General features: G+C 38.4%; 1 long non-coding RNA gene across 1 annotated transcript in view; it reads right to left on the bottom strand.

Moving 5' to 3' along the window:
• Positions 1-10,945: 10,945 nt before the first annotated feature.
• The window catches only part of LOC116537157, a 20,549-nt gene continuing 3,669 nt past the window's right edge, over positions 10,946-27,825 (bottom strand). Inside the window, exons 2-3 of the long non-coding RNA XR_004262990.1 lie at positions 11,397-11,399; positions 10,946-10,958 (exon numbers count right to left, since the gene is read on the bottom strand). This is a non-coding gene — a long non-coding RNA (uncharacterized LOC116537157). The remainder of the gene's footprint in view (positions 10,959-11,396; positions 11,400-27,825) is intronic.

The following is a 27,825-nucleotide window of genomic DNA, read 5'->3' as shown; positions in this document are numbered from 1 at the left end:
ATTTGCCAAAACAAAGGGAATATAGGCCCAATTCAAGCCTAAAATCCAATAGGGCAGTCATTAAATCTTAGTTCCAAAATGGTCTCCTTTGGCTCCATGCCTCACATCCAGGGCTTGTTTATGCAAGAGGTGGGCTTCCATGTCCTTGGGCAGCTCCACCCCTGTGGCTTTGCAGGGTATATCTCCCCTTCTGGCTTCTTTCATTGGCTGTCATTGAGTACCTGCAGTTCTTCTAGGCTCATGGGGCAAGCTGTCAGTAGATCTACCATTTTGGGGTCTGGAGGATGGATGTAGCCCTCTTATCACAGCACCACCAGGCAGTGTCCCAGTGGCGACTCTGTATGGGGTCTCTGATCCCACATTTCCCTTCTGCACTGCTCTAGCAGAGGTTCTGCATAAGGCCTCTACCCCTGCAGCAAACTTCTGCCTGGACATCCAGGAATTTCCATACATCCTCTGAAATCTAGATGGAGGTTCCCAAACCTTAATTCTTGGCCTCTGTGCACCCATAGGCTAAACACCATGTGTAAGCCACCAAGGCTTGGAGATTGCACCCTCTGAAGCACAGCCTAAGCTGCTACACCAATGTACCTTTTATCCACGGCTGGAGCTGAAGCAGTTGGGATGCAGGGCACCATGTACCAAGGCTGCATAGAGTAGGTGGACCCTGGACCTGGTCGATAAAACCATTTTTTCCTCCTAGGCTTCCAGGCCTGTGATGGGATGGGCTTCTGTGAAGGTATTTGACATGCCCTGAAGACATTTCCCCAATTGCCTTGGTGATTTACATTTGTCTCCTGTTTACTCATGTGAATTTCTGAACCAGCTTTAATTTATCCTCAAAAAATGGGGTTTTCTTTTCTATTGCATCATCAGGATGCAAATTATTCAAAGTTTTATGTTGTATTTCCTCTTGAAATCTTTGCTGTTTAGAAATTTATTCTGCCAGATACCCTAAATCATCTCTCTCAAGTTCAAAGTTCCACAGATTTCTGGGGTAGTGGTAAAATGCCACCAGTCTCTTTGTATAGCTAGTAACTTTTACCCAAGTTCCCAAATTCCTTATGTCCATCTGAGACCACCTCAGCCTGGATGTTATTGTCCATATCACTATCAGCATTTTGGTCAAAGCCATTCAACAAGTCTCTAGGAAGCTCCAAACTTTCCTACATCTTCCTGTCTTCTGAGCCCTCCAAGTCTCTAGAAAGTTCCAAACTTTCCCATATTTTCCTGTCTTCTTCTGAGCTCTCCAAACTGTTCCAACGTCTGCCTGTTATCCAATTCCAAAGTCACTTCCACATTTTCGGGTATCTTTACAGTAGTGCCCCACCACAAGATACCAGTTTACTGTATTAGTCAGTTCTCATCCTGCTGATAGACATACCCAAAGCTGGGTAATTTATGAAGGAAAGAGGTTTAATTGACTCACAGTTAAGCATGGCTGGGAGGCCTCAGGAAACTTTCAATCATGGCAGAAGAGTAAGCAAATATATTCTTCTTCACATGACAGCAAGGACAAGTGCCGAGCAAATGGAGAAAAAGCCCCTTATAAAACCATCAGATCTCAGAAGAACTCACTCACTATAATGAGAACAGCATGATGGTAACCACCCCATGACTAAATTTCCTCCCAAGGGGTTCCTTCCATGAACCTGGGGATTATGTGAACTACAAGATGAAATTTGAGTAGGGACACAGCCCAACCATATCACCAAATATCCATCAATTGGTGAATGAGTAGACAAAATGTTATATATCCATACAATAAGATCCTATTTACCAGTAAAAACAAATTTGGAGTCCTAGTATGTGCCATGAAATGGATAAACCACTATAACTGAGTTAGGGGCTAAAATAGAAACCTAAGCACTGCCATCTTATAGAGATGACACCTGGGCCCTGGGCAGAGGTGTAGTTCTCAGAACTGTTACTGTACTGCAATTCTCAGAAGTGTTATTTTCTAAGGGTAAACAATTTCCACTGCTACCCCCCTCCCCTTGCAACAAACCACTGACTTTAGCTTCTGTACAGACAGCTTGCCTTGCACACCCCTGTGCCCCCCTGAACAAGGATGTGGTTTTGCAGCTTAAATGCCTCACTCACCCTGAGCTCGGGGCCATGGGTTGGAGAGACATGAGTCCTCCCTGGCTGCCGGCAATAAAGACCCTGCAGTTTGGCACACTTTTGTCTTGGTGTTGATTTTCTGTGCTCACTCGGGTGCAACATAACATTATGCTAAGCAGAATAAGCTAGTTACAGCAGGCCATATATTGTATGATTTCACTTATATAAACTGTGCAGAACAGGCAAATCTGTAAATTAAAAAAAATAGATTAATAGTTGCCTGTGTCTGGGAAAGAGAACTGGGATGACTCAGGTTGGGGACAATGAATATCTTCAGTGTGATTAAAATATTCAAAAGTGGATTGTGATTGCACCACCCTTAAATTGACCTAAATATCATTAAATTTTTCATGCATAATGGGTAACTTTATGGTGTATTAATTATACTTCAATAAAATTGTGACAAAAAAATGAGCATTGAGCTCAGTGTTGCTCAGTTTGGAAGGGTTATTAATAACCCTTACTATATCAGATGTTTTCCATCCTTCCATCCATATGCTCGTGGTTTTGCCACTTCTTGGCATGCTGCCTAACTTCCAGTTTTCAGCATTTGCAACCTTTTTCTGAGAGCTTTATCTGGCCATTGGATCTTCCAATGCCTGCTCACGGCAGACAGGAAGTACTGTGGGTATTAATGACTCATGGGAGCAAACCTTAAGCAGTAACTGGCAGAAACTCATGGAAGAAAACCCCATTTCTGGCAATGCACAGTGGTTCACACCTGTAATCTCAGCACTTTGGGAGGCCGAGGCAGCCAGAACATCTGAGGTCAGAAGTTTGAGACCAGCCTGGCCAACCTGGTGAAACCGTGTCTCTACTAAAACTACAAAAATTAGCCAGACATGGTGGTGCATGCCTGTAATTCCAGCTACTTGGGAGGCTGAGGCAGGAGGCAGGAGTATTGCTTGCATCAGGGAGGTAGGGGTTGCAGTGAGCTGAGACCAGGCCATTGCACTAGAGCCTGGGCAACAGAGTGAGACACCATCTTTGAAACAAACAAACAAACAAACAAACAAAACAAAAAACAATTCTCTCACCCCTAAATGGGATAGTATTAAGTTCCAGTTTTCCACAGGTTGACTAGGATGGTAATGTGTGCTGTAACCTTCCTTTCCCTTTTTTGTGTCCTCATTCTTTTACATTGTACTGAAATTTCTTTGTCTACTGTGTTTCTATTTGTTGCAGACTGCCTTGCTAACTATTCCCACAAAATCAATTTCTCCTTTCTGGGCATGTGACCTCTTAGATACCAATTAAATGTGTCTGCCTCTCTTGCAGCTAGGTGTCTACATGTAATGTGAAAAGTGATTATATGTACCAGATCATTTCTAAATACAGATAAACCACTTTTCCTGGATCCTAGCTGATTTTATTATTTTTTATGGACTAGAATTATATAGCTTTTACCTTATAAATGAAATTACAATTCCACAGAAAAGCATATAAATAATGTAGAAGGATTCTAAGTCCCTGCATGACCAAAAGGTATAGGATGACCTTGCTAGCCTACTTCTCAGCCTGTTACATGACAGCAGAATGTCTGTTATATTATTTAAATAATAGTTTTGGGGGTCTCTTTGTCATGGCAACTAGCCTTATTCTTAATATACAGCTTTCCTACTTTGTCTTCAGTTTCTTCTCTACCACTGTAGTATTGATTGTAGTCACCTGCTTAGTAATTTATAGTAACCTAATTGACTGCATCCTTTCACCAAATTTATGCAGAACTTGGAAATTTTAGTAATATATATATTTTTTTTCTCAGACTCTTTGAATTCCTAACAGTTGAAAAACACAGATGTTTGTTACCCTGTTGGTGCTCTGTAATTACACGGAATGTGCACTGTGAACCATCAAGATCTTGGCTCATAAACCAGATGCCTTGGTCTTTCTGAGTAAGTATTAGCAGTGAGGAACCTGGCAGCAGATGGCATTCCCCTGGCAACTATGTTTCTAACTCACTAGTTCCTGTCAGTACCTGCTTGAAGGTTTCCAACTTGTAGGCAGTTTAATTCCTTTGACAGACTTGCTGAAGAAAAGGGCTGAGAGGAACTCTGCTTGGGAGCAAAAGTTTTCTATAATTGTCAACTTTCCTTTATCCAGTTCATTTGAAGCGCATTTGGTTTTATCAGGGGTTCAAAATTATAACCACTTCTGATGCATGTTGAACTGAATATGACTAGCTCTTACTCTCCGTTGTCTGGCTTGCTCAGAGAGGCAGTGATTAAAATGATATAGTAGGAAACACCAGCTTAGTGAATGCTGAAGCTAGGTAATTGAACTCTGGTGGCAACCACGGACAATAAGTGGATGAAGTGTCTGTGAAATGTGTTGTATTGGTCAACCATTGAGAGAGTAATGATCACCTTGGAACAATTATCTGCTCCCATTTGGAGAAGAAACTTCACCTATGGCAGATTGGGTTTCCCAGGAAGCAGATTCTGAGATGGGGTACAGGGTGTTTATTAGAGAGTACTCTTGAGGTCAACTCTGTGCAAGGTAAGGCAAGAAAGAATAAGTGGGCAGAGGAAAAAATTGAGCTGCAATCATCAAAAGCTCCCTCCAATCCCACAAGGTGCTCTGAAGCCTGGAACTGTCTTCATGGTTGACCAGCATTATGGAGAGAGAGCTGAACTTTGGGCCTCTTATGTTAATCAGGCATTGTGTGCAGACTGCCTGAGGAAATGGCAATGGCCCAGGAGAAGCAGATTTCTTCAATCCTGGGCGACTTCCAAAGAGGACTGATAGCTTTCAAGGGTCAGGTGACAACCTTCTCAGCAGCTTTGAGAATAAAAAATAAGAAATAAGAAATAATACTGAGAGATTCTGAAGGAGGAATCTGGATGACTCATCATAGGGCCTTCTATCCCAACCATCTGAGCACCTCCGTGGTGACTCCAAATTACAGTTTCTTTATTGGTTTCAGGCCCTTCTACTTACAGCCACAAGAAGTGGTGATTTAGTCTCTGGAGTCAGCTATGGACGCTTTTTTTACTATGCTACTAGTGAAAAACATGCCCCAGTCAAGAAGTAGCTGAGATCTGTAGCTGACACTAGATGTCAAATAATCCCTTTGCTTGGATGTTCTTAAATTTCACTAAAATGTGTTGGGCTGGGACTGTGTCTCTGTTCTGGTACTGTCTTGACTATTGTTCCCTTGACATGGTTATTTATCCTGTTATTCATCACTACATGCCCTGCATTGCTCCATGCAAAATAATTTTTCTCCTGGGAAAATGAAATTTTGTGCAAAATATTATCAACTTCTATCTAAATTTGTGAAATGTATATATGTATATACAGACCTATATATGTATTTCAGAAAAATACATTCAAATAGTTTTAAAATGTTGAATCTTATTAAAAGACTCATAGTGAAGACAGAAATATACTTTCCCTGACACCACAATCCAATTGCCTTGAAATACACTTTCATTTGTAATTTTTTCTGATATTTTCCTTCCTACATGACTAACATGCTTATACTAATATTTCCTGAGAAATCAATGTTAGGTTTAATGTGTTGACCTCTTATTATGTCAAATATAGATGCATACTATCCTGGTATTTCCATCTTCAAAACCCTCCTAATATAGGTTTGAAAATTTATATAAATTACTGAGAAGATTTCTTTCTCTCTATTTTTCTGAGTCCTTCCTTTTGGCTTTTTTGCTCATCTGTTTTAAACTGAGTCCATTTAGAGTTTTTCCTCAGATATTCTATTGCATTTAATTGTACGTCTTTAGGAGTGAGCTGCTAAAATGTTGATTAGCTGTTTGTGTGTTTGACTTCATGAGGAGATATAGAGTTTTAAAAAAAATTTATTTTAGTTTCAGGGGTGATATACACGTTTGTTATACAGGTATTAACAGTTAATACCTGTATAATTAATTAATAATTGCATGTTGTGGGGGTTTGGTGTACATATTATTTCATCACCTAGGTAATAAGCATAGTATCAAATAGGTAGTATTTTGATCTTCACCCTCTTACCCTTCACTCTCAAGTAGGCCACACTGTGTCTATTATTCCGTACATTGTGCCCGTGTGTACTCAATGTTTAGCTCCCACTTAAAGGTGAGAACATGCAGTATTAAGTTTTCTGTTTCTTGGTTAGTTTTCTCAGTATAATGGCCTCAGGCCCATTCATGTTGCTGCAAAGAACATTATCTTGTTCTTTTTTATGACTGCATGGTATTCCATGGTGAATATGTACCACATTTTCTTTATGGAGTCTACCATTGATGGACATCTGGGTTAATTCCTTATCTTTGCTATTGTGAATAATGCTGCAATGAATACACATGTGCATGTGTCTTTATGGTAGAACAATTTATACGTTGGGAGGAATATACCCAATAATGGGATTGCTGGGGCAACTGGTGGTTCTGTTTTGAGTTCATTGAGAAATCACGAAACTGCTTTCCACAGTGGCTGAACTAACTTACATTCCCACCAGCAGTGTATGTTTCCTTTTCTCTGCAATCTCACCAGCATCTGTTATGTTTTGACATTTTAATAATAGCCATTCTGACAGATGTGAAATGGTATCTCATTATAATTTTGATTTGCATTTCTTTTATGATTAGTGCTGTTGAGCATTTTTTTCATATGCTTGTTGGTTGCATGTTTATCTTCTTTTGAAAATGTCTGTTCATACTCTTTGCCCGTTTTGAAAAGGGTTTTTTGCTTGTTGCTTTATGTTCTTTATAGATTCTGGATATTATGACTTTATAAGTTACATAGTTTGCAAATATTTTCTCCAATTCTTTAGGTTGGCTGTTTACTCTGTTGATAGTTTCTTTTGCTGGGCAGAAGCTCTTTAGTTTAATTAGGTCACACTTGTCAATTTTTGTTTTTGTTGCAATTACTTTTGGTGTCTTCATCATGAAATCTTTGTAAGGACTTATGTCTAGAATGGTATTTCGTAGGCTATCCTCCAGGGTTTTTATAGTTTTTATAGTATTAGGTTATACATTTAAGTCTTTAATCCATCTTGAGTTGATTTCTGTATATAGTGTAAGAAAGGGGTCCAGTATGAGTCTTTTGTATATGGCTAGCCAGTTATCCCAGCACCATTTACTGAATAGGGAGTCTTTTTCCCATTGCTTATTTCCTGGATGATCAGTTGGTTGTAGGGGTATGGCTTTATTTCTAGGATGTCTATTCTGTTCCATTGATCTGTTTATTTTTCTACTACTACCATGTTATTTTGGTTACTGCAGCCTTGTGGTACAGTTTGAAGTCAGGTAATGTGATGGCTTCAGCTTTGATCTTTTTGCTTAGTATTGCTTTGGCTATTCATGCTCTTTTTTGCTTCCATATGAATTTTAGGATAGTTGTTTCTATTTCTGTGAAATGTCACTGTGATAGCAGCGACAGGCCATCCACAGTGGGGAGGCACTCACTGGCAGTGGCAGCAGGAGCAGCTGAAGGAGCAGCAGTGGCTGTGGTGGGTCACTTGTGCACTGTGCCCGCAAAGTGGCCAACTGCACTGCCTCCATCCTCATGTGGACAGGTGGAACCCGCTCTCAGGACTGGAGGCTCCATGGCTCTGAACCCTGGACATACACTGCTGCTATCACCTGCCACCACTGCAGGGAGGGCACGGGCAGGTGGAGAACAGTTCCTGGTCCACTCCAGGGCGCCTCCTGAAACCCACTGCCCTGAGGGCTACAGTGATGGGGCTGGGCCATGCCTCCTGCTGTTGGGGGAACAGCACCATTAGGCAGAGAGGGTCCCCAAGGCAGAGCTGGTGCCAGGCCTGCACATGGAGCATGGGGACCAAGTGTGGGAGGGGGAGTGTGAAGCTGGGGCCACACTTCGGAGGCCAGGATGGAAAGTGGGAGCAGGGTCGGCTTTGAGAACCTGGTCAGTGTTGCAACCACCACTCCTACCCTGCAGAGGACACTGGGTTTATCACCTTGGAAGGAGGCTCTGTGTGGGGCTGCACCAGTGCATACCCCTGGGGTCAGCCTTGCATCAGCGTGACGACTGAGCCTGACACTCCCGACACTGGGCAAGGGTCCGCAATCCACTTCCAGAGATGTGCCCTCAGGCAGGTCCACGAGCTGGGTGAGGAGGAACCCTGAGCTGTCCCTGAAGGCCGGGGCCATCGGGGAGCTCTGAGTGATGTTGCTTCTGCCCTGACACCAGCCTGGGCCCAGTGAGGGACCTGGAGCACCGACCCCAAGCTGCCTGAGGTTGTGGCCAGGGCTGCATGCTCCACAGTGCCAGTGGGAGCCAGGGACAAGCAGAAGCTTCACCCCTTCTGAGTTTGCAGATCCAGGCATCTCTGCACTCTCAGGGGCCCAGGAAGTTTCCTTTGCCCCAACAGGCTCAGGAGTGTTTGCTGTTGCTGCCTGGCCTCTCCCCACCATCAGTGCCTGTTCTGATCTTAGAGCAGCATTGGGGCCAAGCCCAGGTGCTGTCACAGCCTGAGCTGGCGTGTGTGTGCACACTCAGGGCAATGCTGACACTCCAGCCTCCTGCTGCTGTTGCCCGACCAGACTTTGGGCACTGAGAAGATTTGGGAGGGAGGCTGAAGTAGGGTGTTAAGGGCAGCTTGGTGCTGGCCTGCAGGTTCCTCTTGGTAGGAGCAGCCTGAGCACCATGGACAGCATCGAAAGACAGACAGGCAGCTGGGTGGAAGGGGAGGAGGGCCTGAAGGCTGGTGTCTGGGCTGCCAGTCCTATGCACGAGAGTTGGAACGTGTGGTGCCTTTTCCAGGCCCACTCATATCTGCCCATGGACCAGTAAGTGGGAATGTCCACCCTTCTTGAGGCCCATAATATTACCAGGCTCAGCCAGAGCACAGCAGAGGACAGAGAGGTGATGTGACGACCAGCTGCAGACAGGAGCTATCCTCTCTGCTGAGAGGTGTAGAGATGAGGGATGACCTGCTTGCAGAGAGGAGCCACCCACTCTAAGGCCTCCTCTTTCCTGAGAGCTGCAGAGATGACAGGACAACCTGCCTGCAGAGAGGATCTTTTCACTCTAGTGTTTCCTCTCTGCTAGGAGCTGAATATTTGTTGGGATACCCTGGCTGTGAAAAGCAGCTACCTACTGTGGGTCCCCTCTGAGCTGTTCTATCACTCAATAAAGCTCCTCTTTACCTTGCTCACTTTCTTCTTGTCTGCATACCTCATTCTTCCTAGTCACAGGACAAGAACTCAGCACCTACCAAATGACAAGGCTGAGAGCTGTTACACAAACAGGAATGAAACATGCCCCTTGCTCACCACGTTGCTGGCAAAGAGAAGGAGAGAAAAGCTATGGCCCTTTGGGACACCAGTCCTGGGAGCTCCCCAAGCCGAGGCTGTGACTCCTTCTTTGAGTCCGTGCAGTTTCTGGCATTTCCAAGCTTCCGGGCACTACTGTATCCCCTGTTGCCAGCCAGGGAAGCTGCTTGCAGTGTGCGTGGTTCTGCTGCAGCCTCAAGGAGAGCTGGCACCCATGCCAGCACCTGGAGCTACCTATCATGCAGCAGCATGTCTGACTGTGTCGTGGCTGGACTCCATGCAGTGACTTGCAGTCTTACTTGGAGACTCTCCCTTGGAGTCTCTCTTGGAGGCATGGGATCCAGACTGGTAGCTAGAGCTGAATGCAGTCTGCCAGGCCAAGTGGGCAGAACAAGCCCAGTGGCCATAAGCAAAACTTGGGCAAAAATGCTACAAGCCACGGTTTTCTGCCAGAAAAGCAATACCCCAAGGATCCTGCAAAATTGGTAGTTTCATAGGAATAGCCTTGAATCTAAATTGCTTTGGGCTGTATAGCAATTTTAACAATATTCATTCTTTCTATCCATGAGCATGGAATGCTTTTCCATTTGCTTGTGTTAGCTCTGATTTCTGTCAGCAGTCTTTTGTAATTCTCATTGTCACGATCTTTACCTCCCTTGTTAGCTGTAGTCCTAGGTACTCTTTGTGTGTGCCTATAGTGAATGGGATTTCTTCCTTGATTTGGCACTCAGCTTAGATGTTGTTGGTGTACAGAAATGCTACTAAGTTTTGTATGTTGATTTTATAGTCTAAAACTTTGCCGAAGTTGTTTATCAGATCCGGGAGCTTTTGGGCAGAGTCTACGGTGTTTTCTAGGTATGAAATTATATTATCTACAAATAAAAATAGTTTGACTTCCTCTCTTATTTGGATGTATTTCTCTTACCTAATTGCTCTGAGTTGGACTTCCAGTGCTATGTCAAATAAGAGTGGTGCAAGAGGGCAACCTTGTTTTGTTCTGGTTCTCACGGGGAGTGCTTCCAGCTTTTGCCCATTCAGTATGATTTTTTTTCTGTGGGTTTCTCATAGATAGCTCTTATTATTTTGAGGTATGCTCCTTCAATGCCTAGTTTGTTGAGGGTTTTTAACGTGAAGGATGTTAAATTTTAACAAAAGCCTTTTCTGCATCTATTTAGATGGTCATGTGCTATTTTTTTAGTTCCATTTATGTGATGAATTATATTTTTTGATTTGCATATGTTGAACCAACCTTGCATCCCTTGGATAAAGCCTAGATGATTGTAGTGTATTAGCTTTTTGATGTGTGCTGGATATGGTTTGCTAGTATTGAATCTGTGTTCATCAAAAATATTGGCCTAAAGTTTTCTCATTGTGTCTCTGCTGGGTTTTGGTATCAGAATGTTGTTGGCCTCATATAATGAGTTAGGAGACAGTCCTTCTTCATCAATTATTTAGAATAGCTTTAGTAGAAATGGTGCCAGCTCTTCTATATATGTTTGGTATAATTTAGCTGTGAATCTGTCTGGTGCCAGGCTTTTTCTAATTGGTAGGCCTTTCATTACTGATTCAATTTTGGAACTTGTTTTTGGTCTGCTCAGGATTTTATTTCTTCCTACTTCAATCTGGGAAAGTTATGTTTCCAGAAATTTATCCATTTCTTCTAGGTTTTCTCGTTTGTATTCACAGAGGTGTTTGGAATTGTCTCTAAGGGTTTTTTGCATTTTTGTGGGATTGGTGGTAATGTCCCCCTTGTTATTTCTGATTGTGTTTATTTGAATCATTTCTCTTTTATTCTTTATTAGCCTAGTGAGTTGTCTTTCAATCTTATTACTCTTTCAAAAAGCCATCTTATGGTTTTGCTGATCTTTTGTATTTTTTTGTGTCTCATTTTCATTCAGTACAGGTCTGATTTTGATTATTTCTTGTCTTCTGCTAGCTTTTGGATTGATTTTCTCTTGATACTGCTTTCCCCTGTGATTATTACCCCTAATTCCAGAACTCCTTTAGTTCTCTTTCTCTAAGAAAAATAACCATCTGTTTCCTACAGATGTTAGGGAGGGGAAGATACATGATTGTATATACACCAGCAGTAAGGATCTAGGAGTCTAATAGGCAAAGTTCTTCATAGTTTTACATAATTCTTTCATTTTCTATTTCATGTATCTCCCACATGTTTATGGAGTCTTTTACTATGCCTCAAATTTCTGAGCCTTTCCAGGGTATTCTGTAATAAATTGGTTTGCCTCTTATCAATGGCATTAATTTTACAATTTCAATTGAATATTAAGAATTGCTTAAATAATGTATGATTAAATTACATGAAAAACATTGGATTTTTATCTAACAAAGGCACTTCTCCATTCACTCTGCTTATCTTTCGTTCATTCATTTGTCCTAGATTTATTGTGATAGGCTCCATTTAGGTGTTTGGAACACAGTAGTAAAGAAAACCTAAAAATACCTATCTACATAAAGCTTGCTATTTAATATGGGTTACAGGATATAAATAATATCTAAACACTGTATTTTAGATTGTAGTACAACATATAATTTAATACAAAACATAACATAATATATACTTGTCTTTTAGATAGAAATATGTATATTTCCCTTAGATCATTAAAGAAAATATTATAATATAAACTTCTCCAATTTTTTCCTACTTTGTTCCTGCCACAGCTGACTACTGTTTTGATTTTAAGTTAATTAAGCACCTGATTTCCATAGAGATTTATAACACCCAAAAGTACATTGATTGGTTTTGCCTTTTTATAATGTGTACATGAATTATAGTGTACATATTCTTCTGTGGTTTGCTCCTTTTTCTCAACATGATTTTTTTTAGGTATAAATACATTAATATGTGTAACTAAGGTACATTATTCTTCATTACATTTTGTATTGCACAATTTTAAAATTCCTTTTATTGTTAGTGAGTATTAGGGTGGTTTTCATTATTTGCTTTTGTTTTGTTTCTTGCTATTACAAACAATAACCCTATACATATTCTTGTACATGGGTGGAAGTTCCTGTTTATTTCTTTGTGTATTTTTGGAATGGGTAGGTTACTTTTCTCTGTTGACTTTAAAGTGTTCCTAAAATGTTGAGGTTTAATATAGTGCAAATATTTTTTTCAAGTTTGTCCCTTTATTTCCAATTCTATTTATTATGATTTAGAGGAATAGAAATTCTTAATTTTAATGAAGTAGAATTTATCAGTCTTTTCCTTTATGATTTGACTTTGTGAGGTAAGAAGCATTTTCCTATATCCAAGATCATAGATATTACTGTATATATTTTTGAACAGTATTATAATTATGCCAGATAGCATTTACATAATCATAAACTTGAAATTGAATTTCATGCATAGTGCAAGGTTGGCTTCTATTTATTTATTTATGAAACAGCACTTATGAAAGCCATTCTTCTACTCAAACCTGCACATGCTCTTTAATATCTAGGACAAACAAGAAACAAAATTGTAAGCCAATCTCACTTATAAAAATAGATGAAAAATTCCAATAGAATAATTGACAAATTGAATTTAGGATGTATAATAAAGAGACTGCATTATGATCAATTTGACTTTATTTCAGGGCTGTAAATTTGAGTTAAAATTGAAAAATAATATAATTTAACATACACATCGAGGGTTTAAAAAAGAACAGTCATTTCATCATTTTAATAGATTATGACTAACATTATAAATAAAATGTTTACATGAAATTTATTTTAGCTTCATACAAATACTTGGAGATTGTTTATGTGTTTTGTAATTGGTTTTCACAGAGGTTTGTCTATTTCTTTTACAATTTTCACTGAACTACTTTTAGCTTTACTGATGCTTTTAATTGCATATTTGTTTTCTGTTTTAAAAATACTAACATTGTTTTTATTATGTTTTTTATTCTAATCTTTTGGACTTCATTTAGCATTTCTTCCTTTTAATTTTGAGATGGAAACTTTCCTCACTAATTGTTGGTTTTATTGATTTAAATACAAGTATTTAAAGTTACAAATTTTGCTGAGTACTACTTTATATCTTTTCCATAATTTTGACTATATTTTATTATTTATTTTTATATATAAATATTTTCCTTATGGTTTTTTTTCTTATAACTATGCTTATTTGAATAAACTTATAAAATTTCCAAGCTTATTTAAAGTTGTTATTAATTTCGTTCTTAATTTTCATCAGAGAACATACCAACTCTTTGACATGTTTGATATTATCTTTCTAGCTTAGAATGTGTGCAGTTTTCATAAATGTTTCATGTATAATAGGCAACATAGACTCCCTCATGTAGCTACAAAATCCTTTGTACTTCACTGGACTAACCTACCCTGTGTTAGCCAGACAGACTCCATTTTGCTAAGAGCCAGATAGACTCCATCTTGACCTCTGCCTCACCCCTCCTGCCACTCCTCCCTTAAGTGCATACCTGGGTCTTGCTACTGTGCTGGGTCATGCTGCACTTAAAACTATAGAAACATATAACCTTTGTAACCATAGCCTGCTTGGCAAGCCCACTTACCATTGTAAATGCCCCCCCTTGATTGATTATATGACAAGTATCGAATAGCCCCCTTGGTAACCAGCAATCATGGGAACCGCTTGTGTATACCCTCCTTAAAAAATCAACAATCATGAGAACCTCCTGCCTCCTAATTACAAGCCTCCTTATCTAACTTGCTTATTCTGCTTCTGTAAACTCTGCTCTTGCTAGGCTTCCCATCCCCTACCTTAAGCAAGGTATAAAAAGGAATACAGCCCCCTCCTTGAGGCTGAGAGAATTTTGAGCATTAGCAGTCTCTCATTTGCCAGCTAATTAATAAAGGACTCGTGATTCAAACTCAGAGGGTGGCGCTGTTCCATTTAACTCACCTGGGTACAACATCATCACATTAAAGCTGTTTGTTATGTTTTTAATACCGTCCATGTTTTTATTAGTATTTTTATTTGCTGTATATATCATTTAATAAAAAGTATCAAAAGTATAAATTTGTATATGTAGTTTACTTATACCTCCTTGCAATTCTGTAATTTCTATTCTGCATATTTTAAAATGTGTGCAAATTTATGGATTACATGAGAAATGTTTTACATATATGTAATGCACAGTGATCAAGTCAGAGTATTTAGGGTGTCCATCACCTGAGTATAATAAATTTTTTTAAGTACAGTCATTCTACTTTGCTATCAAACATTGAGTTATTACTTCTATCTTACTGTATGTTTGTATCCTTTAATCTGCTTCTCTTCACCCCTCCACTTCTGCTACTCACCCTTTGTAGTTTCTATTTATTGATCATTCTCTAATTCCATGTGTTCAAATTTTTAGCTCCCACCTGTGAGAGCATACATTATATGTCTTTTTGTGAGTTTGTTTATTTCACTTAAGATAATGACCTCAGTTCCATCCATGCTGCTGCAAATGACATAATTTCATTCTTTCTTTATGGTGGATAGTATTCCATTGTGTATATATCCATTATCCATTATCCATTCATCCATTGATGAACGTTTGTGTTGATTCCATATCTTTACTTTGTGAATAGTGCCACGATAAACATGCAAGTACAAGTACCAGTTTGATATACTGGTTTATTTTCCTTTGGATATATGCCTGCTATTGAGATTGCTAGATCAAATGGTAATTCTATTTATAGTTTTCTGGGAAAACTTCACATTGTTTTCCATAGTGGCTTTACTGTTTCAGTCTGCTTAGTCCCTAGTTCAGCTAGGTATGCATTCTTGTCCTACAGCTTCAAAGAATTAGTCATGAGGACACCAGAGAGTGAGGAGAGTAGAACTGATTAAGCAAAAGGAAAGCTCTCAGCAAAGAAAGTGGGGATGAAAGCAGGTTGCCAAAATTGGGCTTAATTCTGGATCTTTTATGTGTCAGAAACCAGGAAGTCTTTTGTGAGTTTTGCCCAAATGGGAGGGGCAAAGTTCCCTCCTAGGGGTGTTGTATTTGTGCAGGCCTGGGATTGGCCAGAGTGACTCCGTCTTTGTTATTACTCATAAGTGCCTAAGCAAAACCCATGGATGTGAGGGAGCTATAAACACAATGCTAATGTCATGCCAATGACACTACAATGAGCTGGGTCAAGTTAAGTATATTTAGGTCGATTTATTGTGACCATGCTGAAATTGGGACAGTCCCTTCTAAGCAACATCCTGTCACAAGGAGGAGTTCTTAACCACATTTCTTCCCATTAGCTGCAGAGGCAGTATAGGTGCTGTTCTACAGTTATTCCTGTGAACATTGCCCTTCTCTGTCCTGCTCCCAAGACCCTCCCTCTAACCACATCCTTCCTGCCTAACCAGCCCCCAACTGCTTTCTCTCTCATTACTAGTTTACATCCTGACCAACAGTGTATAAGTGATCCCTTATCTCCACCTCTTCACCAACATCTGTTATTTAATATCATTTTAATAATGCCATTCTGACTGAGGTAAGATGATATCTCTCTGTAAATTTGATTTCCATTTCTCTGATAATTAGTGATGTTAAGTCTTTATATTTCTCCCCTTGAGAAATGAGTATTCATGTCCTTTGCCCAATTTTTAATGAGATTTTATTTCTTGAGTTCCATGTGTACTCTGAAAACCAGTCCTCTGTTGGGTGAATAGCTGGCAAACATTTTCCACTTCTTTTTGGTCCAAAAAGTAAATCTGTGTTGTTTAAAGATCAAGTACAATGCAGTGATATTTATGTTAATTAGTTCCATATTATCTTGCACTTTCTATATAAACTGTACATCTATATTTAGAAAAAATTATCACCTATTATTGGGTTGCTTGATGTTTTATTAAATTTTTATTCTCCATTATTTTCAAAGTAAAACACTGTATTTATATTACAATGTGTTTCCCTTCAGATCATGGACCTGGACAATTAATAAAATCTAAACTTAATCATAAAAGATGAATTTTTCTCATTAAAAATATGGTGATCTGCATGTTCTCTCTCATAAGTGGGAACTGAACGATGAGAACGCACGGACACAAGGGGGGAAATAACACATACTGGGCACCTGTGGAGAGGTTGAGGAAAGGGAGAACATTAAGAAGAATAGCTAATGGATGCTGTGCTTAATACCTGGATGATGGGATGATCTGTGCAGTAAACCACCACGGCACACATTTAACAATGCAGCAAACCTACATGCATACCTTGCATATGTATCCTTGAGCTTTAAAAGTTGAAAAAATATATAAATATGGTGATCTTTGTACATATAGAGCCCAAACACAGTGTTCCAGTGTTGCCAATATTATTTCATGTTTCTGTTTTATTTAACTCTGTCTTCAATTAGATATTGCAACATTGTTCTATAATATATATTTATAAATGTTTATTTACCTTTCTCTCCATACTGCAATTCATCTATATGCTATTTACTTGTAAATAATGTGTTTCTTATTTAGTTAATTTTTAGGGAATATTTTTCTCTTATGTGTCTGGAGTTTTGTTAAGCATGGAAATGTTTAACTTATGTCTCATATATTTAAAACACTGAACATGGATTGCAGTGTTCTGGAGGATCCCAAACCAATATCTTTGTTTATTCTGTCCATTTTATTTTCTTTTTCATTTTTTGGAACTTCAGTTATATCAGACCTTCTCTTTATGTCTTCCATACCTATTTACTTCTCTTTTGTTTTTCTGTCTTTTTAAATTTGTTCTAGATGCTAAGATTTTTTTTGTTAACTATATCATCGGTTTAGTAAATTTCTCTTTATTTGCATTTAGTCTGGGCAGTTAAGATTTCATTGATTGTATTTTTCACATTTATACTTGTTTATTTTGAAATCTTCTATTTTCTTCATTTTAACATCTTATTACTTACTATTTTTGATTCAATTATTCCTTTCAACCTTCTTTAAAGTACATATTTTATATTCAGAATCCAGTAATTTCATTGCCTGAGCTATCTAAAATTCTTGTTAACTTAAATCTCCTGTTTCTTGATTTTGCTATTTCTTGCTAATTGGCATTTTTTGTTTTGGTGTTTTACAATTTGTTATTTATTACATTACTTTAAACTACACACTCATCCTTGGTGAGACTTAATCTGTGGAAATCTTGCCAACATGTTTTGTTTGTCCTATTGGAGACCATTGGATTTTACTTAATGACACTTTAGTTTACAACTTATAATACTGCATAAAAGCCAGAAATGAAACCATGACTAAGTTTCTGGTTAGAATCCACAGAGAAAACTTGTAAAGCAACAATTGCATTAAACTATGTTAGTGTCATATTTATAGTCACTGGTATCTTCATTATTCCCCCCACCACTCTTCATGCTTTTGGGAACTTGTATTTTATTGTTTTTGTTGCTGTTGTTTTAACCCTCTGTTTTTCCACACTGCTACCTGTCTTTTCTTTTAAGAAAATTTATCTTTTATCCCATCTCTTCTCTAGATGTAATGTATGTAAGAAAGGAGAATAAATATAGAGAAAATTGTTTACAGGAAGAAATAGGGTGAGAACAAATGGCAATGGTCATGACTACTGGATACTTAAAGAGTTGATGGAGAGGAGCAGGAGTCTGGTGGAATGACAGCTGGAGAGCAGCAGCACTAAGATGCTATCTAGAAGAAAGGAACTTTTGCAAATTCTTTCCTCTGAGTTATAAATTGGAAGCAGGTTATATTCCTAGAATTCACAAGTAAAGAGTCAACTTACTATTTTATTGATTTGTTCACCAACTATTGAATGAGTGCATACTTTATGGTTGGCACCTTTCAGGTTAAGGAGGATACAGCAGTAAACAAAAGAGGCAAGGACCTCAGTCTCCTGGTGTTTACAAAATATCAAAAAGTGATTTAAAAATAAATCGATAATTAAATAACATTATGGACTGGTATGAGTGTTACATGTAATTAAAGCAGAGTAAAGAAACAATGAGGGAGGGAAAGAGTTCTCTTTCATGTGGAGTAATCTGGTAAAGGTTCTGTGGTTAGGTGACTTTTGAGATGAAACCTTAATAAAGTTGCTGGATTTTGTTTCCGGAAAAGAGATGTTGAGCAAGGGCTGAGCTACATGGAAATCCATGTAGGTACTGTTGTAGCAACAACTGTCACAGAGATCAACTTAGAGTCCTCTGGAAGGACAGATCTAGGCCATTATACCAAGTTTAGTTTAGTGGATCTGTGAAAGGATTCCAACAGTGTGAGCGAAGTCTCAAAGGTGATAAAAGAACTAGGCAGTTGGCGGAGATAGGAAAAGTGTGCACAGAGAAAATAGTGTGCTTGGAGGGATTAAAGAACTTGTAGCAGTGGACTGCAAGTAATTTGTTGGCCTCCAGCCTGTAGGATTATAATTAAGATGAGAAATGAAAGCAGAGACAAAATCAAAACTATCTTGTGACAAGCCACATAGTCTGGATATTACTCTGAGACCAATTAAAAAGTGGGGGCAGAAAATGAGTTGATTTTAAGAAGCAAGTAGTAAGGGAAATGCTATGTGTTAGAAAGACTATTCTACCTGTTGAAAAGTGACCAACTTATAGAAACTGAAGTGCAAGCAGTACAGTTTGAGTTCAAAAGACCAGTTAAACTGTTGTATTTAGTGAAACATAGACATTGTTCCTGAATATGATTTACTCTACAAATGTCTACCATGTATACAGAAACTCTTTCATGATCTTGGTGTTACACATATAATATTGCAAATATTTTACATTCATATCAGTAATACTCTTCACTTATCCACTTCAGATTTTTTCTTGGTAGGACACAAGTCATTCATTCAATATACATTTGTTGAATTTTTTTTACTTACTATATGCCAGCCATTTTTCAATTTATCTTGTCATATAGGAGAAATTAAGATTAGAATAACACAGTAAAATTTTATTATGAGACATATAATTATATTGCTATTATTTTTATCTTGATTTCTGCTTACCAATTTCTATTCATATTTTCATCTCTTCCTAATGGTGTTTGTTTTTTCTGTGGATATCTCACTGAATTTATATCATCTGTAAACATAAAGTAATCCTCTCTGGTTTCAAGGCAAACACAAGCTTTCATTGTAATCCACAAAATTCAATGATCTTAGGACAACACGAGTTGCTCCCTTCCAGACTTCACTGTGTTCATCACAAGTAAATTCACTTTAATATTCAGGAGTTCAATGCCTTGGTCTTTAATTGCATCAGTGTTTTCCTATGCTTTTTAATATCACAGAAGATTCTTGGTTACTAGTTATCAGAATAATCAGTTTATTATAAAGAAATTCAACATCCCTTCATGCTAAAAACACTGATTAATCTAGGTATTGATGGGACATATCTCAAAATAACAAGAGGTATTTATGAAAAACCCACAGTCAATATCATACTGAATGAGCAAAAGCTGGAAGCATTCCCTTTGAAAACTGGCACAAGACAAGGATGCCCTCTTTCACCACTCCTATTCAACATAGTATTGGAATCTCTGGAAAGGGCCATCAGGCAAAAGAAAGAAATAAAAAGTATTCGAACAGGAAGAGAGGAAGTCAAATTGTCTCTGTTTGCAGATGCCATGATCATATATTTAGAAAACCCCATCATCTCAGCCCAAAATCTCCTTACACTGATAAACAACTTCAGTAAAGTCTCAGGTTACAAAATCATTGTGCAAAAATCACAAGCATTCCTATACACCAGCAACAGAAAAACAGAACCAAATCATAAGTGAAGTTCCATTTGCAATTGTTACAAAAAGAATAAAATACCTAGGAATACAACTTGGAAGGGATGCAAAGGACCTCTTCAAGGAGAACTATAAACCACAGCTCAAGGAAATTAGAGAGGACACAAACAAATGGGAAAACATTCCGTGTTCATGGTTAGGAAGAATCAATATCATGAAAATGGCCATACTGCCCAAAGTGATTTATAAATTCAGTGTAATCCCATCTAGCTACCATTGACTTTCTTCACAGAATTAGAAAAACTGCTTTACATTTCATATGGAACCAAAAGAAAGCTGGTATAGCCAAGACAATTCTAAGCAAAAAGAACAAAGCTGGAGGCGTCACTCTACCTGACTTCAAATTATACTACAAGGCTGAAGTAACCACAACAGCAGGGTACTGGCACCAAAACAGATATATAGACCAACGGAACAGGATAGAAGCCTTAGAAATAATGCCAAACATCTGCAACTAGTTGATCTTTGACAAATCTGATAAAAAAAGCAATGGGGAAAGGATTCCCTATTTAATAAATGGTGTTGGGAAAACTGCCCAGCCATATGCAGAAAACTGATGCTGGACCCTTTCCTCACACCATATACAAAAATTAACTCAAGATGGATTAAAGATTTAACATAAGACCTAAAACCATAAAAACCCTAGAAGAAAACCTAGGAAATATCATTCAGTACATAAGCATGGACACAATCTTCATGACTAAAATACCAAAAGCAATTGCAACAGAAGCCAAAATTAACAAAAGGGATCTAACTAAACTCAAGAGCTTCTGCGCAGCAAAAGAAACTATCATTACAGTGAATAGGCAACCTACAGAATGTGAGAACAATTTTTGCAATCATTACATCTCACAAAGGGCTAATATCCAGAATCTATAAGAAACTTAAATAAACATACAAGAAAAAAACAAGCAACCCCATCAAAAAGTGGGTGAAGTACATGAACAGACAGTTCTCAAAAGAAGAAGTGTTGGTGGGAGTGTGTAAATTTGTTCAACCATTGTGGAAGACAGTGTGGCAATTCCTCAAGGACCTACAATCAGAAATACCATGTGATTCCGTGTTGAGATTCACTCAGAATGGCTGGCAAAATATTAAGGGAAATATTAGGGAAGTTATAGATTATAGTCTCAAACATTTTACAAGGCTGAAAGGTTTTAACGAGATAGGCTGAAGGCAGGCAGTTCTTACGTTAGAGCATTAAGTCATAGGATGTAGATTAAGGATAATAAAAGCTTCCTGAGTTAAGTCTGTTCACCCCCACATTCTTTTGTCCCTACTCTAATTTGTTTACTCGTGTAAACTTTGTGCTGAATGAGCCTCTCTGGGGAGGTTGAAGAATTACAGGTTAATGGTGTTTATTCTGGGCCCCTGAACCAAGACTTTTTATCATTCATAAAACCACTCTCTTAACCATGTTAATTATCCACAAGCATATTGACTTAGAGCCTCTGTTATTAAATCTATGCTGAATAAATGCTAGGAAGGACAGAAAGTAATGGTTAGCTGCAATTGCCCTCTGTGAGCAGCTGATAACCTCCCTGGCCCACTCAAATCACTGCACTGGGTGTGTGAGAGCATTTATTCATGTGTTGCTGAGTCAGGGTCTGCAGGACAGACCTCCACAGATGGTGATCATGTCTCAACCCAGCAATCCAATTACTGGGTATATACCCAAAGAAATATAATTATTCTACTATAAAGACACATGCACACATGTTTATTGCAGCACTATTCACAATAGCAAAGACTTAGAACCAACCGAAATGCCCATCAATGATAGATTGAATAAAGAAAATGTGGCACATCTACACCATGGAATACTAGACAGCTATAAAAAAAGAATGATTTCATATCCTTTGTAAGGACATGGATGAAGCTGGAAACCGTTATTCTCATCAAACTAACACAGGACAAAATACTAAATACCTCATATTTGCACTCATAAGTGGGAGTTTAACAATGAGCACACACGGGAACAGAGAGGGGAACATCACACACTGGGACCTGTCAGACAGTAGGGGGCAAGGGGAGGGATAGCATTGGGAGAAATACCTAATTTAGATGATGGGTTGATTGGTGCAACAAACCACCATGGCACATGTATACCTGTGTAACAAACCTGCACATTCTGCCCATGTATCCCAGAACTCAAAGTATATATATGTACACACACACACACACACACACACACACACACACACACATATATAATAACATGAATAAATTTCAAAATAATTAAAGTGAAAGAAGCCAAAAAAATAAAAATAAATAAATTTTAAAAATGAAAGCTGTTGTTTCACCAAAATATAGTACCTTCTTCCAAAACTGTCACTATGACTATACTTTCCCCTTAAAAGCAAATCATCAACACGCTATTTTTTTCATTGTTTGATAATAAATTACATATTCTCACAAAATATTTTAACCACACACTGCACAATTTCATACCTCTAACTATTTCTTAAATGTGTAAAAGCTTTGTCTTTGTCTTCAGAGCCCTTTTAATTCTATAATTTTGGCAATTATATTGTGACTCAGAGTTAGCCCTAAAACCAACACTCTTCCCTTCTTTTAAATGCAAAGGATACCACCACAAAGATCTACTTTACAAAGAGATTACCCTGCACCCCATCCGTTCATTAGCTAAGCTGTGACATAAGAAAAGAAGCTCTACATATTTTATTCCTTATTCTTTGTATACCTGAAAATAAGTAACATGCATTTTATATTGCAGGAAGAGCATCCCTAATGTTACATTACTGTGTTTATCTATGCCAGTTAATCCAAGTTTCCAATAAAGACAATTTCTATATATTATTAAATTTCATTAAATGTCATCAGACGAAGCTATGGCATAGTACAAAGAGCATAGATTTTAGAGTTTTATAGATATAACTTCTTATTGATTTTTTCATTTCCTAAGTCTATTAAATTTGGCAGCTTAGCATCTCTAAATCAAACTTTCTACATCTATAAAATAAGGATAGTAATGCATAATTCAAGTTATGACTCAAACTTTTTTGAAAGAATTTTGTCAATTCTCTTATAATTATGGTCTATATGCAGTTTATGATTTATTTATGAGATTTCAAAGCAATTTCCTTGAGTCAAGATTTACAATTTTACACAATTTTTACCTTAATATTTTTCCTTTAATTTAGGAATAAGATTTATTTCTCTATTATTCAAGGCTTTTGTGTGTCTTCTCTGTATCTCTCAATTTTTATTGTTTGAACTGAATTCTGACCATCCCTTAAGGACATTAGTAAACATAGAGGTAACCAAGTAATGAGTGTGTTTTTCAACATCTGGTCTATGAAATGACCTAGAGATAGAATGAGTTTTCTTCTTGATTTACATTATTTCATCTATAATATTACTCTTTCTCATACCTCAAAATTATTCTCTTCCTGTTAGGTTAAACCAATCTATTTTTCACTCCCTCTTATTTAAAACATTAAAATTTAGCTCATATTCTTTATCTAAATTTGTTTTCTTGCTTATTTATTTATAAATATTCCTTAAGAAATTCTGTAATGAGAGAGAGAAAATAGACCAAGTTCCTTCCTTCTGAAATCAGAGTCTAAAGTTATGGAAGCCTTAAGAATTATTTAGCTAATCATGCCCATGCCTCCAGAGCGTTGAGGGAACTGCCCTGCCCTGCTCTGCCCTGCCCTGCCCTCCCCTCCCCTTTCCTTCCCTTGCTGTCTTTCTTCCTCTTTTTCTCCCTTTTCTTTTCTTTTTTCTTCTCTTTTCTTTTCTCCTCCTCTTCTTCTTCTTCTTCCTTCTTCTTCTTCCTTCTTCTCCTTCTCCTTCCTCTCCCTCTCTCTCTCTCTCTCTCTTTCTCTCTCTCTCTCTCTCCCTCCCCTTCTTTCTTTTTTGTTTTGTTGTGTTTCTTCCCAGTTTTGGTATCAGGATGATTTGACTTCATAAAATGAGTTAGGGAGGAGTTCCTCCTTTTCAATTGTTTGGGGTAGTTACAGAAAAAATGGTATCAGCTCTTCTTTGTATTTCTGGTAGAATTCAGCTGTGAATCCATTTGGTGCTGGGCTTTTTTGGTTTGTAAGCTATTAATTACTGCCTCAATTCCAGGGCTTGTTATTGGTCTATTAAGGGGTCTAACCTCTTCCTGGTTTATGATGTATGCATTCAGAAATTTATCAATTTCTTCTAGATTTTCTAGTTTATTTGCATAGATTTTTTATAGTATTCTCTGACGGTAGTTTGCAGTTCTGTGGTGTCAGCGGTGATATCCTCTTTATCATTTTTTGTTGTATCTGTTTGATTACTCTATCTCTTTCTCTGTGTTATTCTAGTTAGTGGTCTCTCTACTTTGTCAATTTTTTCAAAAAACCAGCTCCTAGATTCATTAACTTTTTTGAGGGTTTTTTGTATCTCTATCTCCTTAAATTATCCTCTGATCTTAGCTATTTCTTGTCTTCTGTTAGCTTTTGGATTAGTTTTTTCTTGTCTCTCTAGCTCTTTTAATTGTGATGTTAGGGTATTGATTTGAGATCTTTCTGGCTTTCTGATGTGGACATTTAGTGCTATAAATTTCCCTCTTACTGCTTTAGCTGTGTCTCAGGGATCCTGGTACATTTCTCTTTGTTCTCATTGGTTTCGAAGAGCTTCTTTACTTCTGGTTTAATTTCGTTATTTACCCAGGAGTCATTCAGGAGGAAGTTCCTCAATTTTTATGAAATTGTGTAGTTTTGAATGAGTTTCTTAATCCTGAGTTCTAATTTAATTGCACTGTGACCTGAGAGGCTGTTAGATATGATTTCAGTTCTTCTGCATTTGCTGAGGAGTGTTTTACCTACAATTATGTGGCCAGTTTTAGAATAAATGCCATGTAGCACTGAGAAGAATGTATATTCTGTTGATTTGGGGTGGAGAGTTTAATAGATGTCTAGTAGGTCCACTTGATCCAGAACTGAGTTCAAGTTCTGAATATCCTCATTAGTTTCCTATATCATAGCTCTGTCTTATACTGACAGTTTGGTGTGAAATTCTCCTACTATTATTTTGTGGGAGTCTAAGTCTCTTTGTATGCCTCTAAGAGCTTGTTCTATGAATTTGAGTGCTCCTGTATTGGGTGCATATATATTTGGAATAGTTAGCTCTTCTCGTTGAATTGTTCTTTTACCATTATGTAATGCCCCTCTTTGTCTTTGTTGATCTTTGTTGATTTAAAGTCTGTTTTGTCAGAGGATAGGACTGCAACCTCTGCTTTTTGTTGCTTTCCATTTTCTCAGTACATCTTCCTCCATCCTTTTATTTTGAGTCTCTGTGTGTCTTTGCATGTAAGATGGGTCTCTGAAAACAGCACACCAATGGGTCTTAACACCTTATCCAATTTGCCAGTCTGTGTCTTTTAATTGGGGTATTTAGCCTACTTACATTTAAGGTTAGTAACGTTATGTGTAAATTTGATCTTGTCATCATGATGCTATTTGGTTATTCGGCACACTAGTTGATGCAGTGTCATTGGTCTTTATATTTTGGTGTGTTTTATGCAGTGGCTGGTACCAGTTTTTCCTTTCCATATTTAGTTATTCCTTTCTATATTTTTGTTATTTGGTGGTAACAAAATCCCTCAGCATTTGCTTGTCTGGAAAGGATTTTATTTCTCCTTCACTTATGAAGCTTAGTTTTGTGGGATGTGAAATTCTGACTTGAAAATTATTTTCTTTAAGAATGTTGAACACTGACCCCCATCTGTTCTGACTTGTAGAATTTCTGCTGAGATGTCCATTGATAGTCTAATGGGCTTCCCTTTATAGGTGACCTGGTTTTTCTATTTGGTTGCCCTTCACAGTTTTTCCTTCATTTTAATTTTGGAGAATCTGATTCCTATGTGTCTTGGGGTTTATCTTCTCATTAAGTATCTTAATGGTGTTCTCTGTATTTCCTGCATATGCATGCTTGTCTGTCTTGCTAGGTTGAGTAAGTTCTCCTAGATAATATCATGAAGAGTGTTTTTCCATCTTGTTTCAATTCTCCCCGTCTCCTTCTGGTACTCGAATCAATCATAGATTTGGTATTTTTATGAAGTTCCATATTTTTTGGAGGCTTTGTTCATTCCTTTTAATTATTTTTCTCTCTTCTTGACTGCATGTCTTATTTCAGCAGGGTGGTCTTCAAACTTTGATATCCTTTCTTCCCCTTGGTCGAATTGGCGGTTGTTACTCGTTTATGCTTTACGAAGTTCTTGTGCTCTGTTTTTCAGCTCCATTAGGTCATTTATGCTCCTGTCTAATCTGGTTAATCTAGTTAGCAATTCCTCTAACCTTTTATCAAGGTTATTAGCTTCTTTGCATTTGGTTAGAACATGCTCCGTTAGCTCAGTTTAGTTTTTTATTACCCATTTTCTGAAGCCTACTTTTGTCAGTTAGTCCATTTGTTCCTACATCCAGTTCTGTGCCCTTGATGGAGAGACTTTGCAATCATTTGGAGTAGAAGAGACACTCTGGCCTTTTGGGTTTTCAGCATTTTTTCATTGATTCTTTCTCATCTTTGTGAGTTTGTCTAGTTTTGGCCTTTGAGTCTGCTGACCCTTGGATAGGGTTTTGTGGGGGCCTTTTTGTTGTTGTTGTTGACGCTATTGCTGTTGCTTTCTGCTTATGTGTTTTTCTTTCAATAGTCAGGTCCCTCTTCTAGGGCTGCTGCAGTTTGCTGGGGTTCACTTCAGGACCTAGTCATCTGATTGGATCCCATGTCTGGAGATGTCACTCAAGGGGGTTGGAGAGCAGCAAAGTTGGGTGCCTGTTCCTTCTTCTGGGGCCTCTGACCTTGAGGGGCACCAACCTGATACCAATAGGATCACTCCTTTACAGGATGTCTGACAACCCCTGTTAGAGGTTCTCACCCAGTTGGATGGCATGGGGAGCAGGACCAATTTAACAAAGCACTTTGTCTCTTGGCAGAGAGGGTATTTCTCTGGGGGAACCCACTCGTCTAGGTTTCCTGGATTCCTCAGAACGACCAGGTGGAAAGGCTAAGTCTTCTAGTCTGCAGAGACTGTGACCATCCCTACCCCTAGGGGCTTTGGACCAGGGAGATCTGAATTCTGTCCCTGAGCCTCTGGCTGGAGTTATTGGAGATCCTGGAGGGAAGCCCTTCCCACTGAAGAAGGATCGGTAAGGGTTGGGCCTGAAGAGGCACTCTGACCACAGACTGCCACAGTTGGTATGTTGGTCTATGGGGACAAATATTGGACTGTAGGGACAAGTATTGGAACATGGCAGGGGAAAAGTGCAGCCTGGAGCTATGGAAATGGGTGCCACCATTCCCCTGCCCAAGGAGCTTAGAATATTAGGCAGCTGTGCATCCCAGTGCTGGCTGCTGTCACTTTCCCAGGGAGCTCAAATGGCTTAGATAGCAGGCAGTTGCAGCTGGTACTGGTCACCCCTCCCTCTGGGCGTTCCGTAGGCTTAAACAGATTTCAGCTGAGAGACTGTAAGAATCTGTGCATTCTGGAGTTGGGACTGTAGGCCCTAGTGGTGTGGGCTTGTAAGTGGGATCTTTCAATTCATGGCATGCACAGTGCTGTGAAAAAAACACAGCTTCCCTGGCTGAATATCACGCTCACTCACAACCTTCCTTGGCTGGGGGTCAGGGGTTCCCTTTCCCTATGTTGCTTTCAGGTGGGCAGCTGTACCACACTGTTCTTCTTTCTCTCTGTGGATCATGCCAGCCTTCTTTTTTTTTTTTTTTTTGAGACGGAGTTTCGCTCTTGTTGCC

The sequence above is a fragment of the Sapajus apella genome, unplaced genomic scaffold, assembly GCF_009761245.1.
Source record: "Sapajus apella isolate SASKATOON/1434 unplaced genomic scaffold, GSC_monkey_1.0 scaffold107, whole genome shotgun sequence".
NCBI lineage: Eukaryota > Metazoa > Chordata > Mammalia > Primates > Cebidae > Sapajus > Sapajus apella.
The sequence above is the reverse complement of the archived record's forward strand: the minus strand, read 5'-3'. Positions and strand labels throughout refer to the sequence as shown.